This window comes from Choloepus didactylus, chromosome 4, assembly GCF_015220235.1.
Source record: "Choloepus didactylus isolate mChoDid1 chromosome 4, mChoDid1.pri, whole genome shotgun sequence".
Lineage (NCBI taxonomy): Eukaryota > Metazoa > Chordata > Mammalia > Pilosa > Megalonychidae > Choloepus > Choloepus didactylus.
In genome coordinates this window covers 6,393,209-6,411,317 of record NC_051310.1, presented here as the reverse complement: position 1 = coordinate 6,411,317, position 18,109 = coordinate 6,393,209, and the positions used below count along the sequence as shown (strand labels likewise).

General features: G+C 37.3%; 1 long non-coding RNA gene, 4 other non-coding genes and 1 pseudogene across 5 annotated transcripts; all 6 read left to right on the top strand.

The window, feature by feature from the left end:
- Window positions 1-937: 937 nt before the first annotated feature.
- Window positions 938-1,009, top strand: LOC119533700. The gene has a single exon (XR_005216814.1). It is a non-coding gene; the product is annotated as a small nucleolar RNA SNORD113/SNORD114 family (small nucleolar RNA).
- A 582-nt stretch (window positions 1,010-1,591) lies between these two features.
- LOC119531072 lies at window positions 1,592-13,791 on the top strand. Its single transcript, XR_005216196.1, has 3 exons — window positions 1,592-1,636; window positions 11,738-11,823; window positions 13,708-13,791. It is a non-coding gene; the product is annotated as an uncharacterized LOC119531072 (long non-coding RNA).
- LOC119533691 lies at window positions 12,411-12,485 on the top strand. The gene has a single exon (XR_005216806.1). It is a non-coding gene; the product is annotated as a small nucleolar RNA SNORD113/SNORD114 family (small nucleolar RNA).
- A 642-nt stretch (window positions 13,792-14,433) lies between the features above and the next one.
- Window positions 14,434-14,512, top strand: LOC119533707 (annotated as a pseudogene).
- Window positions 14,513-15,738: 1,226 nt separating this feature from the next.
- On the top strand, window positions 15,739-15,813 carry LOC119533696. Its single transcript, XR_005216811.1, has one exon. It is a non-coding gene; the product is annotated as a small nucleolar RNA SNORD113/SNORD114 family (small nucleolar RNA).
- A 1,939-nt stretch (window positions 15,814-17,752) lies between these two features.
- LOC119533692 lies at window positions 17,753-17,829 on the top strand. The gene has a single exon (XR_005216807.1). It is a non-coding gene; the product is annotated as a small nucleolar RNA SNORD113/SNORD114 family (small nucleolar RNA).
- The last annotated feature ends 280 nt before the right edge of the window (window positions 17,830-18,109 follow it).

The following is an 18,109-nucleotide window of genomic DNA, read 5'->3' as shown; positions in this document are numbered from 1 at the left end:
GTCTTCTGCTAGGGATCAGCTGACACTACAAGTCAGTAGTTAAATGAGTCAATAAATAGAAAGAGGGTCATTCTTGAGCCCATGGTGGGAACAAGATGAAAACCAAGGTTTCAGCAGGACTCAGGACTTTTAGAAAAATCTAACCCTGCACCGCCTCTTCACTTTTTAAAAGTCTGCCTTTTGTTCCAGAGATTCAATACACCAAATCCAACGCATCCCTTGTGCAGTGAGGAAGACGGTGGTTGCCACCCCAGTACACACGGAGTAGAAGGACTCATGTAAGTAGCAGAGTTTACCTTCTTGGTTTGGAGGGGTCCATGGGATTATTTCAAAGGGAGAAGTGGCTGTGAACATAAATAAAATCAAAGAACACCAATGCATGGGCCAGTACTGGGGGTTGTGTAATGAGCCAAGGATTAAGATAAATCCATTTTAGGGCAGTTGAGGTCCACTAAAGTAGAGTTGCATTCATTTTTACAGCTGCTTAATAATCCATTTTATTTTTACCACATAAAAAATCGTTGAGGAGGAGACCTAGGAGGTGGGAAAGACCAGTGTTCTATTTGGGGCTAAGATGGTAGGCTCATGGTCATTCATTTTATCAGTTATGAAATCTGAAGAAAGTAAAAGAAAGATGGATAAGCAGAAGGAAGGTGGTGAGACACTTGGGGGTGGGTATGGAACAAGGTTGTCGATTAATCAGTATGTGCTGTGCCGAAGGCCCATTAAAAAGAGATCTTACCAATTAGCTTGGTGGGAAATGAGCCTATAAACAGCTGCTCTTTGCAAGATTCAGAGATCTTAGTCCTGGGTTTTTGTGATGCTTGAAAATTATTTTATTTTAATTATTAGAATAATGAATGAAGGAATCAATAAACAATGCTTAAACAAGCCAAGAATGAATGAAAAAGTAAATAAAGATAAAGAGTGTTAAGCATGGATCAATGATGAGTAGTTCTGGGGTATATGAATCAAGAATTTTGATTAAACCCTAAACTCTGAGGTCCACTAGCAAAAGTGACCTAATTTTTCCCTCCGAGGGAAAGGAGTTCAGGGCAGAAGCTCAGAACACTCAAGGATCTGGTTCTCAGACTTTATGGTTCTTGGTTGTGAATAATCAGATTAGTCTATGGGCAATTAAACTAGTAAATGGAAGGATTCATGAAGTCATAAAGTAGGTTAAGGTGAGGATTATTAGTGCAAATATGCCATGACCAGGATGTAAATCCATCTATGAATTATGCATAAATTTTATTAAAAGTGATCATTAGGCTATTAACTGAAAGTAGAGAATATATGGGCATGCACCTTAATGGTTGGAATTCTTGTTCTTTGGTTGGGGGTTGGATTCAACAGAGTTTACTACACTGTTTAAAATTAAAAATAAAATGAGTTGATAAATAAAAAGGAGAGCAGTTTTTACACCACTAATGAGAATATGATACGGCCGTGCAAAGCTCTATGATCAATCTGGCCATGCAAAGCTAACATTCATTTAAAAATATCTAATATAGACCATGAACTATGCACTCAGCCTTTTTCTCTCCAGAATGAACACACCACAGCCGACATGGTCATTTTCCAATGAGGAAGACCTTGGCGGTTACTTCTGTGGGTGAGGGACATGGAGACCAACGTAAGTAATTTTCCAAGTCCATGTTTGCGGTTTGGGAAGTTTGTGGGTATTCAAGGAATTTTAAGAAAATAAACAAAATCAAAGAACGCCATGCATAGACCGAAGGTAAGAATATGTTAAAAACAAAGGTTTATGATCAGTCATTTTCTGGGCTGTATAATATTCCATTTTATTTCAGCAAAAATGTATATTTAGATATTCTTCTCTTGATAAAGATCAAGGTTTTTTAACTTTTTGAGGCTGGAAAACATAGAAAGATGGAAAAAAAGAGGTTGTTCTAGTTGAGAGGGAAGATGTTGGTTCAGAGTTGTTCGTTCTGTCATCTTGAACACCTAGACACATTAAACAAAAGGGAGGCAAGCAAAGGCCACTGATCAATATGGCATCACTGTGAAGCATTGATTAATCCGCACATGCAGGGCTGAGTGCACTGAGGACGCTGATTAAAGAGATCGCGTCCACTGCCACTCTGGGGAAAGTGCAACTGGACTCGCCTTAGTGACGATCGGGCCTCTGGTTGCAGGCATCCCTGACTTATGGATATTGACTATCACAATTTATGCATCTAAGAATGAATCCGGAGAGGAAGAAATGAATGAGGAAGGGAGAAAGTGCCTATTTTGGACACACATCCCGGGGGAACCAAATCATGGCTTTTACTTAAACCCTCTAACTCCGAGGTCTGTTGCAAGAAGGGATTTGGTTATTCCCTCTATGTAAAGATGCTTCTGGAAACAGAAGGGAAAATTTGAGATCTTGTTCTTGGTCCTTTGTGTTTCTTGGGTATGCTTTTTTTTTTTTTTTTTAAATCAATGAATCAATGCGTGGATAAATAAATGAGAGAATGAATGAAAACAAGGAAAACCATGCATTGCTCAGTTATGAGAGTATGCGTTGAAGTAAGGCTATTATTCATGCATTTCTGAAATACTGAGGTCTAGTAAAATCAGCAGGTCAAGACGTTTACCCCTTTCAGCAGGGAGCAAACAGACAGATGAATAGAGAGTAAATGTCATAATGGATTGAGGGGGGATTGTCGATCATTTATTTTATTTAGAAAAGAGCAAAGTAAATAAATAGTTAACTAGTTAAAAAAAAAGTAGCAATCAGGGACCAAGGATGAGAATATGTACTTTGACAGGACTTATGATGAATTTAATCTAGTTTACTGTGAGCAGGGAGCATGTGATCAAAAGTTAATATTGTGCAAGTATTTTGTCCAGTGAATTATATTATAATTATATGCTAATGTAATTGTAATCATTGCATTATAATGATCTATAATTTTATATAAACACAAATGAATGAATGAATATGTTCATATATTATTTAAAAAATGGCAAATGCGGAGACTTGTTAGGCAATAAGTTTTACTCAACTGATGTCCATATTTTAAAAATATGGAACTATTCCACGAGTAAATGAATGAGTGAATGAGTGAATGAATGAATGAATGGATGTATAAAGTAGAATCAAGCATGGACCACACTGTTAAGGAGAGGCCCTGAAACAAGGATTTAAATTTATCCAAAATCTGCACAAGAAAATCCATTAAAAATAGCAAGCTAGACTTTACATGTGCAAAGAATAGAGACAGGTATTTGTAATAGTCATAGGTCTTAGGGTTCTATGGTTTTCATTATATTGTTAATAAGTAATATTAAATCACTAAGGAAATAGAAAGTAGTGACATTCTTGGATCAATGAAAAGAAGCAAGTTCATCTACACTTGCAGGTGTCTCATCTGCAACTGCACAATAGATTCCCCTTAAAAATACCTATCTTTCTGCTTTTTCATTATTTTGAAAATGTGCTCTTCCCCTCAGAATTAGTGCACTGTCGCTGATTTAATACATAGCTAACAATGAAGGTCTTCGCTGAATTTCTTCTTGGTTAGAAGTTGTTCATGTGTGTGCTCACTGCAGTATTTCAAAGTAACAAATAGCTACATACAATTATAAAATTTAAAAAGTGATGTACGTTACCAATGACAGCAACATTTTCTGTACCCAGGATAATGAGGATTCTGTTTTGCACAACTGAGGTCCCTAAAAATAGATAGAGGGTGTTTTGTACATTTTCAGAGCTGTTTACTTTCTTTTATATTTACACTGCAGTTGATTTCAAGATTTCGGCCTTTAAAAGGTTTAGTTGAGAAGGAGCACATGGGAAGATATTGTCAGTCACTTGGGTTTAGGGTAAGATGATGGTTTCATGGTTGCTCATTGCACTGACTTTATAGTATGTACAGATTAAATGAAGGAGGGGTCTTGTATGGACCAGTGATGAATAGGGGATTGAAAGGAAGAAGGAATGTGGGCTACTGCAAAAGGAGATCTGGTGTATTAGTTCTCGGTGAAATAAGCACATGGTTATAGGTTAATAATATTCAAGGACCTTTTTCTTGGATTTTGCAATATATATATATATTGATTATGTTATTATTGGATTAGTAAATGTATCAATAAAAAAGGGATAAAGACTGAAGAAAAGAGTGCAAAGACTGGACAAATGAGTCTTGGGTGGACGATATTGTCAGACTTCTATTTGTGGAGTAAGATTATGGTTCTCTGGTAATTCATTGTACAATTTTTAATGAAAAAGGGCCAAACATGGACCAGGGACTAATGTAGAATCGATATGCAGCAAGGATGTTGATTAATTTATATGTGCAACACTGAGGTCCGCTGCAAAAAGTGACTTCATCTATTAGCTCTGTGGGAAAAGGGCATGTAAACAGCTCTTGGTAGTATTGAAGGCTGTTAGTTTTGGGTTTTTTGATTCATGAGAATTCATGAGAATGGATTAGATTTTACTAGTGATTTCATTAATATTAGTGTATCAATAAATAAAGCAATAAACAATTGGCCAAGCATAGATCAATGATGGATATTCTGAAATGTATAAATCAAAGATTGTGATTCAACTTTAAAGTCCATCAGAAAAAAGAGATCTAGTTATTTCCTTTGGGAGAGGAGATTATGGCAAAATTCAGGAATAGTCATGATCTGGTTCTTCGGTTTTTGATATTTAGTTCTTCATGTATATGAATTGTATAAGTCAGTGCATGAATAAATGAAGACATGCTAATGAATCAAGACAGATTCCCATACGTGGACTAATCATGCAAGTGTGCAATGAAACAAGGATTATTATTAATCATTATTGTTTTCAGTAGCACTGAGTTCCATAACATAAATAGATCAAAGCTCTACCCTTTTCCATAAGGGACATAGCCAGCCCATGAGAGCCCCTGTGGTTGTTTTGGCTTGGTGGTGGATAGCTAGTTGTTGGTTTTAATTTGGAAAAGAAAAAATAATTGTTTAAATAGTTGCAAAACTGAAAGAAGGCCAAGCATGGACTGGTATTGGGAATGTGGTAGTCACTATGATTAATACTATTCTGTTCACTGAATTTTATTTTTAAAAAAGGATCTAGTCAGATATATCTGTGGGCAGTGACATATGGACAGATACTAGTGTCTGTCAACATTCTTGACCAGTGCTTTGGCTTTCACTTATTTTGAAATATTGTTAAAAATGAATGAATGAATGAGTTCCTGCCTCAGTCAATTATTTAAAAGAAGGCAGAGCATGGCCTGTGAAAACCATGTGTCCTGAGACAAGGGAGATGCTTAGTCCAGTTTTTTTTTTTCTTTCATTTTTATTGAGATTGTTCAGATACCATACAATTATCCAAAGATCCAAAGTGTACAATCACTTGCCCCTGGGTACCCTCATACAGCTGTGCATCCATCACACTTAATTTTTGTTCAATTTTTAAAAACTTTTCATTACTCCAGACAAGAAATAAAGTGAAAGATGAAAAAAGAAAAAAAGAAAAGGAAACTCTAATCCTCCCATATCCCTAACCAACCCCCCTCAATTGTTGACTCCTAGTATTGCTATAGTACATTTGTTACTGTTTATGAAAAAATGTTGAAATACTACTAACTGTAGTATATAGTTTGTAATAGGTATATAGTTCTTCCCTATATGCCCCTCTATTATTAACTTCTAATTGTATTGTCATACATTTGTTCTGGTTCATGGAAGCGATTTCTGATATTTGTACAGTTGATCATGGACATTGCCCACCATAGGATTCAGTTTTATACATTCCCATCTTTTGACCTCCAACTTTCCTTCTGGTAACATATATGACTCTGAGCTTCCCCTTTCCACCTCACTCATGCACCATTCGGCACTGTTAGTTATTCTCACATCTTGCTACTAACACCCCTGTTCATTTCCAAACATTTAAGTTCATCCTAGCTGAACATTCTGCTCATACTAAGCAACCACTCCCTATTCTTAAACCTCGTCCTATATCTTGGCACCTTATATTTCATGTCTATGAGTTTACATATTATAATTAATTCCTATCAGTGAGACCCTGCCATAATTGTCCTTATGTATCTGGCTTATTTCACTCAGTATATTGCCCTCGAGGTTTTGTCATCAACCCATTTTTTTTTTTAATATGGTTTTGTGCACTCACCATACATTCCATCCCAAGTAAATAATCGATGGTTCTCTGCATGGTCATACATTTGTGTGTTCACCATCTTCACCACTATCTATATAAGGGCATCTACATTTCTTCCACAAGGCAGGAGGGAGAGTCAAAGAAGGTAGAGAGGCAAAAGAAAGAGGAAAAAAAAATGACAGCTAGGAAGTAGCAAAACGAAAAATAACCTTAAATCAAAGTAGAATAAAGAGTCAGACAGTACCACCAATGTCAAGTGTCTAACATGCCTCCCCTATCCCCCCCTCTTATCTGCATTCACCTTGGTATATCACCTTTGTTACATTAAAGGAAGCATAATACAATGATTCTATTAGTTACAGTCTCTAGTTTATGCTGATTGCATCCCTCCCCCAATGCCTCCCCATTTTCAACACCTTGCAAGGTTGACATTTGCTTGTTCTCCCTCGTAAAAGAACATATTTGTACATTTTATCACAATTGTTGAATACTCTAGATTTCACCAAGTTACACAGTCCCAGTCTTTATCTTTCCTCCTTTCTTGTGGTGTCTCACATGCTCCCCATCTTCCTTTCTCAACCGTATTCATAGTTACCTTTGTTCAGTGTACTTACATTGCTGTGCTACCATCTCCCAAAATTGTGTTCCAAACCACGCACTCCTGTCTTCTATCACCCTGTAGTGCTCCCTTTAGTATTTCCTGTAGGGCGGGTGTCTTGTTCACAAAGTCTCTCATTTTCTGTTTGTCAGAAAATATTTTGAGCTCTCCCTCATATTTGAAGGACAGCTTTGCTGGATACAGAATTCTTGGTTGGCGGTTTTTCTCTTTCAGTATCTTAAATATATCACACCACTTCCTTCTTGCCTCCATGGTTTCTGCTGAGAGATCCGCACATAGTCTTATTAAGCTTCCTTTGTATGTAATGGATCGCTTTTCTCTTGCTGCTTTCAGGATTCTCTCTTTGTCTTTGACATTTGATAATCTGATTATTAAGTGTCTTGGCGTAGGCCTATTCACATCTCTTCTGTTTGGAGTACGCTGCGCTTCTTGGATCTGTAATTTTATGTCTTTCATAAGAGATGGGAAATTTTCATTAATTATTTCCTCTGTTATTGCTTCTGCCCCGTTCCCCTTCTCTTCTCCTTCTGGGACACCAATGATACGTACATTATTGTACTTTGTTTCATCCTTGAGTTCCCAGAGACGTTGCTCATATTTTTTCATTCTTTTCTCCATCTGCTCCTTTGCATGTTGGCTTTCAGGTATTTTGTTCTCCAGTTCCTGAGTGTTTTCTTCTGCCTCTTGAGATCTGCTGTTGTATGTTTCCATTGTGTCTTTCATCTCTTGTTTTGTGCCTTTCATTTCCATATATTCTACTGGTTGTTTTTTTGAACTTTTGATTTCTGCCGTATACATGCCCAGTGCTTCCTTTACAGCCTCTATCTCTTTTGCAATATCTTCTCTAAACTTTTTGATTTGATTTAGCATTAGTTTAAATTCCTGTATCTCAGTTGAAGTGTACATTTGTTCCTTTGACAGGGCCATAACTTTGTTTTTGTTAGTGTAGGTTGTAATTTTCTGTTGTCTAGGCATGGTTTCCTTGGTTATCCAAATCAGGGTTTCCCAGACCAGAACAGGCTCAGGTCCCAGAGGGAAGAAATATTCAGTATCTGGTTTCCCTGCGGGTATGTCTTAGAAAATTTCTCCAGCCTTTGATGCCTCAGGTCACTGTGCTTTTCTGCCCAGCAGGTGATGCCTGTTAGCCTATAATTCTTGACTGGTGTGAAGAGGTGTGTCCGTGTTCCCCCAGGCTCTGGGGTCTGGTTCTGAATGGAAAGGGCCCCACCCCTTTCCTCCTAGAGAAGACAGACCCCTCAGGTGGAGGTCATTAGCATTTCAATGGTCTCTCTCTCTGCTTGTGCTGTCTCCACCCTTCTCTGAGTCACAGCCCTGGAAACTGAAATGACTGGGGCTTTCTCCACTGAGCTGAAAAAGAAACAGACAGTCCCCCCCAGACCCAGTCCAAGGCGACCCTCCGGCTCTCCAAGGTCAGTTGTCACCCAAAGCCTCTGTTTTTTGGGGCTGCGTACCTGTAGTGAGCAGTTCACACTCGCTACTTAAAACCCCAGTTGGAGCTCAGCTGAGCTATATTCACTTGCTGGGAGAGAGCCGTCTCTGGCACCACGAGGCTTTGCAGCTCGGGCCATGAGGGAGGGGGTCTCACGACTTGGATCTGCAGGTTTTACTCACAGATTTTATGCTGTGTTCTCGGGCATTCCTCCCAATTCAGGTCGGTGCATGATGAGTGGATGGTCTCGTTTGTCCCTCTGCAGTTATTCTGGATCATTTACTAGTTGTTTCTGTTTTTTTGTAGTTGTTCCAGGGGGACTACTTAGCTTCCACTCCTCTCTATGCCGCCATCTTTAATTAGTGCATGCTTAGTCCAGTTTTACAGATAAGGGAAAAGAAATGCAGGCTTCTCCCAGTTTGGAAAAGTACATATCAGCCCTTATATGAAAGGGAATTTCAATTCTGCATTAGTGGTGAGTTTACTGTTTTTCTTTGTAAAATGAATAGATGATCAATTCACTCTTTAAGTAATTAAATAAAAGGAAAACATGAGTGTGTCAGTAAATACATAAGTTAGGGTAAATATTAGATCATAGCTTCATGCCAGATTCTCAGTAAGGCACAAATATGGACCATTAACAAAGATTAATGATGCTGTGAACTATGTGGCTAAGGAGGATACAAGTGGATACTTGTAACAGTTACATTTGTTACTCTTGTGTTGGCTGTGCTCATTATATTATTAACAATTAGATAGAACGTAAGTCAATACATAAAAGGAAGTGTCATCCTTGGGTCAGTAATGAGAATATGGTGGGAATCAAGGGCGGTCATGATTAATCTAGTTTCTCACGACTCAAGTTCATTAAAAAAAATTGAATCTACACGGTTCCATTCTTTATAACATGTGCATTTTACATCACAGAATGAAAACACCAAAGCTGGTTCAATCATTCAATAATAATAAAGATAATGGTTTTGGCCTAGAGTCTGCTGCGGTTAGTCAAAATTCACGTCTTCGGTTTTGATGGCTTCTTCATTACTAAATTATGTCAAAAAACTCAATGGCTAAATACACCAATAAAACCCAAAGATGCCAGATGGGCCGATGATGGAAATGAACCAAGTTTTCTAATTAATAAACTGAAGTTCATTTTCTTGATTCTGGGTTGTTTTGTTTTAAGCATTGTTTATATATTATTTCAGAGAAATAACTGGCCACATATTTAGATAAATTAAAAAAGCCCTGTGCACTGACCACTGGTAGGAAATGTTATGAACAACAACAGAATTAGATTATTCTAATTCAATACTATTGAGTCCATTTAAGAAAAAAAGTGGAGGGCATTTCAGTCACTTTCAGGGCTGATAACTATTGCATTTTATTTTGGGGCCACAGTTAATTTAAATTCCCTCAAGTGAGCTGGGTTGTTGCCTCTGTGTGGGGAACACATAAAAAGATGGGAAATGCTTGTATTCTTGTGGGATAAGATGGTGGGCTCACAGCCATTCCTCACACCATATGTAAAATGTGGGCGAATTCAGGGGAAAGGAGCAAGCATGGGCAGTGACGGGTTTCTGAGGAGCAAGGAGGCTGCTTAAGCCCTGGCATGTCCTTGAGAGTCATTGTAAAGGCAGACGTGGTCTGTGTGCTCTGTGGATCCTAGCGTTTTCAGGTTTATTTGGGGATTTGGTGGTTCCTGTGAGTGGATTTTATTTTTGTTAGTGAATCAATGAATGAATCAATAAGTGAAGGTGTAAATAAATGAAGAAAAAGAGCCCCAGGCCAGCATCAGTTGATGAGCAGCTATCCCAGGGTGTGAGGATCAAGAAGTTTGGCTCTGAGGTCTGCTCAAAAAAGAAAACCAGCCTGTTACCTCGGTGGGACATGAGCTCACAGCACGTGGTAGAAAGAGCCAGGGCTTGTTCTTGGTCTGTTGCCGTTCTTGACTCTGGACTGTATTTTTATAATAAATCATTGCATGAATATAAGAACAAAATATGGAAATGAATGAAGAGTCGAGGGCCGTGCTCACACCAATCATGAGACTGTGCAGTGAAAGAAGGATTGGGGTTCTTGTAGTTAGGAAGTTCTGAGTTCCACTGAAATAAATAAACGCCTTTACACTTTGAGTAAGGAATATGGGAAGGTCACTGTATGTAGGAGGCAATGTTGTTGGTGAATAGCTGGAGTTTTTTGTTTGCTTGTTTGTTCATTTTTAGCAGAAGAGAAAAAATTTACATAAATGGATAATTGAATTAGTGTATATCTAACTGAATAAGGAACAATTATGGACAAACGTTGACAATGTATTATTTGAAAAAAGCTATGATTGATCAGATTGTGTTCACTAACATTTATGTTAGTGATCTAGTAGCTATTTCTGTGACTGATGAATATATAGACATGTTAATATTATTCAGGATTTATTTTTAGCATCTTTAAATTCACTGATATTGATGTATTATAATTGAATGATTGGAGTCCTATTTTATTCAATTATTTAAAAGAAGACAAAGCACAGATCAATGATGAACATGTCGTAAGGGACAATGATAATTGTTTAGTTTTTTTATTATTTCTGATCGTAAAAAAAGACTATACCTGGGTTCATCCCATTTTTGATAAAGTGCATGCAGATTGTTGCACATAATATTTCAGTTCTGGATTATTGGCTGGTTTACCATTTTGCTTTTCTTTACATAATAAACATGGGTAGATCATTCTATGAGTAATTAAGTAAATGATTAAGTGAATGAATAAATGAGCACATAAAGTAGAATCAAGCGTGGGTCATCACGGAGAATGTGCCACAAAGCAAAAGTAACATCCATTAAAATGATCATTTATTCTGTTAAATCTGGTAAATTATAAAGGTATTTGTAATAGACCTTGTTCTTGGTGGATTTGGTGGTGTTCACTGTATTATTTAAAAATAAAGTTGAAAGAGTGAATAAATAAATGGTGCGTCATTCTTGGGACAATGAGGAGACTGACATGAACTAGGGTTTATGATTAATCTAGTCTTGACAAATGTCAATGAAAAATAATCCAAATCTCTACTGCTTCATTGTATTTTCAATTTTTAAAAAATAAGGTGAACACCTCATGGCTGATTTAATCCATCTCTGATGAAGCACTTGGTTGTAAGTTCTGTGTCTAAGGAGTGCAGGGCATACAGCATAGAGAATAATGTAAGGACACATCAAAGCATGCGCAGCAGGGCACGTCCTGGACCAGGGGGAGAACGTGCCGGCAAATAGGCTCTATGATACCTACTTCTGTATCAGTCAGGCCCGTTAAAGAGTAGCCTCTCACCTATATGGGTAGGATGTTCATATATGTAGATAGCTGTTACAGCCATAGATCTTACTCTGTGTTGGATGGTTGATTCCACAGTGGTTATTACATTATTTAATATTAAATATAAAATATTGGATTAATTAAAAAATTATATTATTGGGCCAAAGTTTGTTATCTGGATCTACATAGCTAATGTCCATTCAAAAACTCTAGGCTAAATCTGCTTTTTCCTCCACAGAATGCTCACAGGACAGTTGATTTATTCATTTCCTGAGAAAGGAAATCTTGGCAGTCAGCCCCATGGTTAAGAACAAAGAGGCAAATGTAAGTAAGGGCCAAAGTTCATGTCCTTGGTTGGGATGCTTTGTTCAGTGAAGTATTTCAGAGAAATAAATGTCTACATACATAAAAGAAATTAAAAAATAAAACACACGCACAAGCATTTATCAGTGATGGGAATGTTTTAGGAACCGAAAGTTATGTTTAATTTGGCACAGCTGAGTTGCGGTCCAGCCATGTACCTATTAGTAGGCATTTCATTCCTATTCAGAACTGTTTAAGATTTTATTTTCTTTTTCACCATAAGTAATTTAAACATTCTTATATTGGTATAGGCCCGCCTGATCTCTCTGTAAGCATATGGAAGATATTGTGAGGGTTTCAGAGGTGGTGGAAGATGGTGGTTTTACTGCTTTTTCTTGAACCACCTTTAAAACATGGGCCAATAAAGAAAAGAGGCCCGCAGAAGGACCAACGATGAGTGTGGATGTAGTGTGATGCAGGCACGTTAGGTGATCCACACGTGGTCTCTAAGGACCATTGCAAAAGGAGGTCTTGTCTCTTAGCTCGAGGTGGAAAAAGCTATGTGGGAAATCTTACTCCTGGAATTTTGTGATCGTGTAGTTATCACGTGGATCAATGATGAGTACCATGGGGTATCTGAAATAAGTATTTTGATTACACCCATCTGTAACTCTGAGGTCCATTATAAAGGGGCACATAGTTATTCTCTCTGTGAGAAATGAGCCTTGTCCTTGGCTTTCGTGGTTCTTGGGGATGGATTGTATTTTTATTATAAAATGAGCCCAGTAATAAAGAAATCTCTCAATGAATAAAAAAACAAGAGGTCAAGCCATGTACCTATTAGGAATATATGTAATGCAACATGGATTATTGTTAAAATCTTTTTGAGACTTTGACACCCAATAAATTAATAGGCAAGCCTCTTACCGCCATGTAAAGAACATGTGGTCATTTGTACATAAGAGTCAATGTTTCTCTTCTGTGTTGCTGGTGGGTTGCTGATTGTTTTATGAAGGAATTGGAAAAACATTTGCATAAATAAATAGTTGGCTAAATAGCCACATAATTGAGAGCCAAGCAGAGACCAGTAATGAGAATATTTTATATGAAAACACTTGTAATTAATCCAATCTTTTAACTTATTTTTCTTAAAACATTTTTTTTTTTTTAAAGTAACAAATATACGCATTGTTTAGGGTCTTCTTCATGCCTGTGAGCTCACAGGCACTGATGTCTTTTTATAAGAGAAAGAATGCATAATTTTATATCTCAATTTTGTTAAAGTCAGCAAACCACGCACCAATTAGGAGTATATGTTATGATATGAGAATGCTGATTGATCTTGTTTTGCACCACAAATAGTCTGTGGAAAATTCTAGGCTCTTTCCATTTTATGAAAAGTACCTGTAGAACTTTACAAGTCAAGGTATTTCAGTTCTAGGTTGTTAGTTTATCCACTCTCAGTTTTCTAAAATAAATTTTATTATTCCCTGAATAATAAAATTAGCAACCAAGTGAATGAATCCGTAAATATATACAGTGGATTATTGATGAGATTGTGCCATGAACCACAGATTAAATATATTCAATTCTTCATATACAAAGTCCAATCAAAGTTCTTTGCTTTCCCTGTGTGGGTAGTAAGCTAAGTTAGATATCTCTAATTGTTCCTATTTTTGGTTGAGGGTTGGATTCAACAATATCCATATTATTTAATAGTGAAATTTACATAAGTGAATAAATAAAAAAGTGTGCGCTTGTTGGTAAAATGATGAGAACATGACCTCGAGTAGGGGTTATGATTAATCTCATCATCCTGACAAACGTTACTTAAAAAAAAACTAACTCTGTGTTCATTGTTTTTTAAAATATGCTTTTTTTGTCGATGGAATGAAAACCGCACAGCTGATTTACTCAAGCTCCAGTCATGAAGACTTTGGCTGATGAATCAGTGGCCACGGAGCAGAAAGACCCATGTAAGTGTCCGAGTGGATGTCCGCTCTTGGGCGGGGGTCAGCCGTGGGAGCCCACCAAATTACTTCAATAAAATAAATGGTTAAACCACGCGTAAACTTTGGGAGTGTCAGTCATGGACCCGTGATGAATGCATCATGAACTAAAAGTTAATCCAGCTTAGCAAAGGTGAGGGTCATTACTGAAGAGTTGAGGGCATTTCACGTATGTTCAGAGTGCTTCAGCTTTCCATCTCGTGCTTTGGCCACAGTTGCTTCATCCATGCCCTCCCTGACAAGGATCTGATTTGCTTTCTCTTTGAGGTGGGAACTCATTTTCCAACTCTGGGAACAGAGCAGATGTCAGTTTTCTCAATTGCGGGCTAAGATGGGAGGTCCCGGGGTATTGATTACACCAGTGTTCACAGATGGACCAATTAAAGGAAAGAAGGATAGACTATGGAATCAATGTGAAGTTGGGCTACTCACTAACCCATATATGCAAAACAGAGGCTCATTGTAGAAAGTAATCTAGTTTATCTGTTCTGTGCAAAAGGGAGCAATAGGCAGAGCTTTTCTTCTTGGTTTTGTCATTAAAGGTTGTTTATATTATTATTGTTCTGTGAATGAATTCACCAGTTAAAGAAGCTATAAATGAAGGAAACTTGAAAGCCAAACCAGGATCAATGATGAGTTCTGTGGAGGTGTCTGAATCACTATATTTGATTAAGCCCTCAGTTTGTCATTCTGAGGTCCATTAAAAAACAGAGCCAGCCTATATTCTCTGTAGAAATTAGGAATTATCTCCTGGATGAGGCACTGTGGTCAGGAGCACACAAAAAGTATTTGAGGTCTGGGTTGCAGTTTTCAAATTATGTGACTAGTTGATCAAATATTATGTGAATATATACAGTAGGGCCGTTTTTAGACCGTGTTGAGACTATGCTGTGAAATAAGGATTTAAATTTATCTAATTCTTTCTGAGTAAGAGCCATGAAAAAGTAGTTTCTTACCTCTATGTGCAGGAAATATGTAGGCAGATATTTTTAATTACTGTAGAACTTATGCTTGTGCTGGAGGCTGGGCTTGACAGTGTTTTTCATATTATTTAAAATTAAACCTTCAATATTGAATTAATTAGTAATGATAAAAATATTGCATTCTTGGGCCAAGGTTTATTGTTATCTAGTTCTGCCTGACTAATATCCATCAAAAAATCTGAATCCATTGTAAATCTGCTTTTTCCTCCCCACAGGACATAAAACGCAGGACAGCCAATTTAATCATTTTCTTAAACAGAAATACCGTCGTGAGCAAGGAGCACCGAGACTAATCCAAGTAAGTCACTTAGTTCATGTTCTTTGGATGTTTCTCCCGTGGGTGTTCACTGAGGTCTTTCAAAATAATGGATGTCTTCCTACATAAAATAAATTAAAAACTCCAAGTATGGATCCATGATGTAAATCTGTTATGAACAAAAAATTGTGTTTAATCTACACAAGCACAACTGAGGTGGTTTTACAAGAAGATAGAAGCTATTTCTTTTATTTTTGGAGCAGCTTAATATTCTTTTTTATTTGGTAGCAAACTCACTTGAAGCATTCCCAAATGGGTAGAGATCTCGGTTGTTGGCTCTTTTTGGGTCAGCCCGTAAGAATATGGAAGCTGTGAGTGCTTCAGAAGTGGTAGAGATGGTGGTTTTATCACTTTTCGTTGAGTGCTCCTTAACAAGTGGCAGAGTAAAATACAAGAGGCCACAGAAGAACAAGGCTGAATGCAGCTAGGGTGCGAAGCAGGGGCATTGACTGCTGCATGGGTGAAACTTTGAGGGCCATGGCAAAAAAAAATGTCGTCTATTAGCTCTATGGGACAAAAGCCTAAAATTCAAGGATTTTGGTTTTGGAATTTTATGACTGTATTATTGTTTGTGAATAGACAAATTCATCAATAAATGGGGAAAAGAAAAACCCAACCATGCCTAGCATGGACCAGTGATGAGCGTCATGGGGTTTCTGAAACAAAGACCTTGATTAAACCCATCTGAAACTCTGAGGTCCATTATGAACAGACACCTAGTTATTCTCTTTGTGGGAAAACAAGACTCCAACTCCTTGTTCTTAGGCTTTTGTGGTTTATGAATGATAAATCAGTCTGTGCATAAAGAAATGTGTCAATGAATGAAGGCCATACACTGGTTTTTAAGGCATGTAATGAGATGTGAATTACTATTCAAACAATTCTGAGATTCTCAGTTGCAATAAATCAATACTCATGGCTCTTGGAGCATGTGGTCATTTGCATACAAGAGTCACTGTGTTCTGTGTTGTCTGTGGGTTGCTGATAGATCGTTTTATTAAGGATAGGTCAATAGTTGATTGAATGACAGTGTAACTGAGAGGAAGGCAAACATGAAGCAATGATCAGACTTTTAGTCGACCACACTTATGATTAAAGGAGTCCTTTAAAATGGAATTTTATAAGCAAACAAACATAAAAGGAGACAGTTGGCTTTTCTTTTGAGTAATGGCCTAAGGACAAATGTTAACTATTATTCAGGGGAATTTATCTGGTGTCTGTGGGCTCACAGATAACTGAAGTGTAATTGAAAGTGAAGAAATACGTGAATTTATATCTCAGTCAGTTTTCTTTTAAAGTCAGCAAATAATGCACCCATTTGAAGCATGCAGTGGACATATGTGCTTTGCACAACTTACGTCCCTAAGAAGACAAAGAGCTCTAGACCTTTCTGGTAGTGCATAAAGACATTTATGAGTAATAGTATTTCAGTTCTGTTTTACGGGGTTGTTTAGCCTTCCACCATTTTGAATTTCTTTTCGAAAAATGACGGGATAGTCTCATTACAGGAGTAAATAAGTTAGTTAGTGAGTAAATATATTAGGAAGAGTCAGGCTTTCCCCATTGGTGAGATTGTTGCATGTATTGAATCTGATGCATCCAATTCTGCACAAAGTCTAATAAGAAAGATGACTATGGCCTCACCTATGTGGATAGCAAGTATAGACAGATGTTCCTAATAATAGTTCTTTTTCTTGTGTTTACTGTTGGGTTCAAGGTGTTCATTATATTATTTAAAACAGAAAATTACCTTAGTTGATACAGTTAAAAGTAGTTTTCTCTCTTCCCAAATGTTGAGAATATGACATGAACCAAGATTTATGGTTAAACTGATTACTGCACAAGAATGTTTCATTTGGAAGAAGTTAAATGTAAGCTGATTCTTTTTAAAATTTGCTTTTTATTTCTTAGAATGAGCACACCATTATCATCTCACAATGAAGATATTGCCTGTTACCTCTGGGGGTAAGGAGAGACCAGGTCAATGTAAGGTATAATCAAAGTTCATGCTTTGGGTTTTGTTCATGGGTATTCACTGAATTATAGAGAAAGAATAAATGCCCACCTACATGAACAATTCAGAGATCGCCATGCATTGACCCACGGTGGAACTATGTTATGAAGTAAGTATGATTAATCCAGTTAAGCACAACTGAATTCATTAGGACAAAAAAAAATGGAAGGCATTTCCAGAATGGTTTAATATTGGATTTTATTTTTTCACTGCAGTGGATTTAAACACCAACCTATTGATATTGTAGACAGCTAACCCATTAAGGGAGAGGGATTCAAAGAAAATGGCAGAACTTGTCTTTGCCTTAGTTGCACATGGGATGGCTGTTCCTGGTTGTCCATTGTACCACATCTCACATGTGGCCCACTTGGGTAGATGAGGCCCAAGCATAGAGCAATGATTGATGATATGGAAGGAAATGGATTCATTTATACCTGAGGACTGAGGTGCATTACACAAAGAGCTCTAGTCCTCTATCTCTGTGGAAAGTGGGCTTTTACAGGAATATTCAGACCTTCAAGGATCTTTTTTTTCTTCTCTAATTCATGGCCATTGATTCTACTATAATTAGTGAGTCAGTGACTAATCAAGAACAATATAATTGGATGAAGGCGTAGAATGCCAGGTATGGATCAACGATGAGTCCTTGTGGGGCATCTGAATAAACTATTTTGATTAAACCCTGCCTGTAACTCTGAGGTCCTTTGCAGGAGTGACGTAGTGATTGCATGTATGGAAAATGGGCATAAAGAGGAAATCAGAAATATTCAGGGATTGTGATCTTGGTCTTTTGTTTTTCCTGGGTCTAGATTGTCTTATAAATCAATCAATGCATGAGTAAATAAAGTATGAGTAAGCAAAAACAAAGTGGGCTGCACCTCATCAAATTATGGGAGAAGCTAATGAATCGAGGATTATTGTCAATACATTTCTGAAATCTTATGTTCAAATGAATAAATCGATTAATACTGCTCCCCCTTTGGGG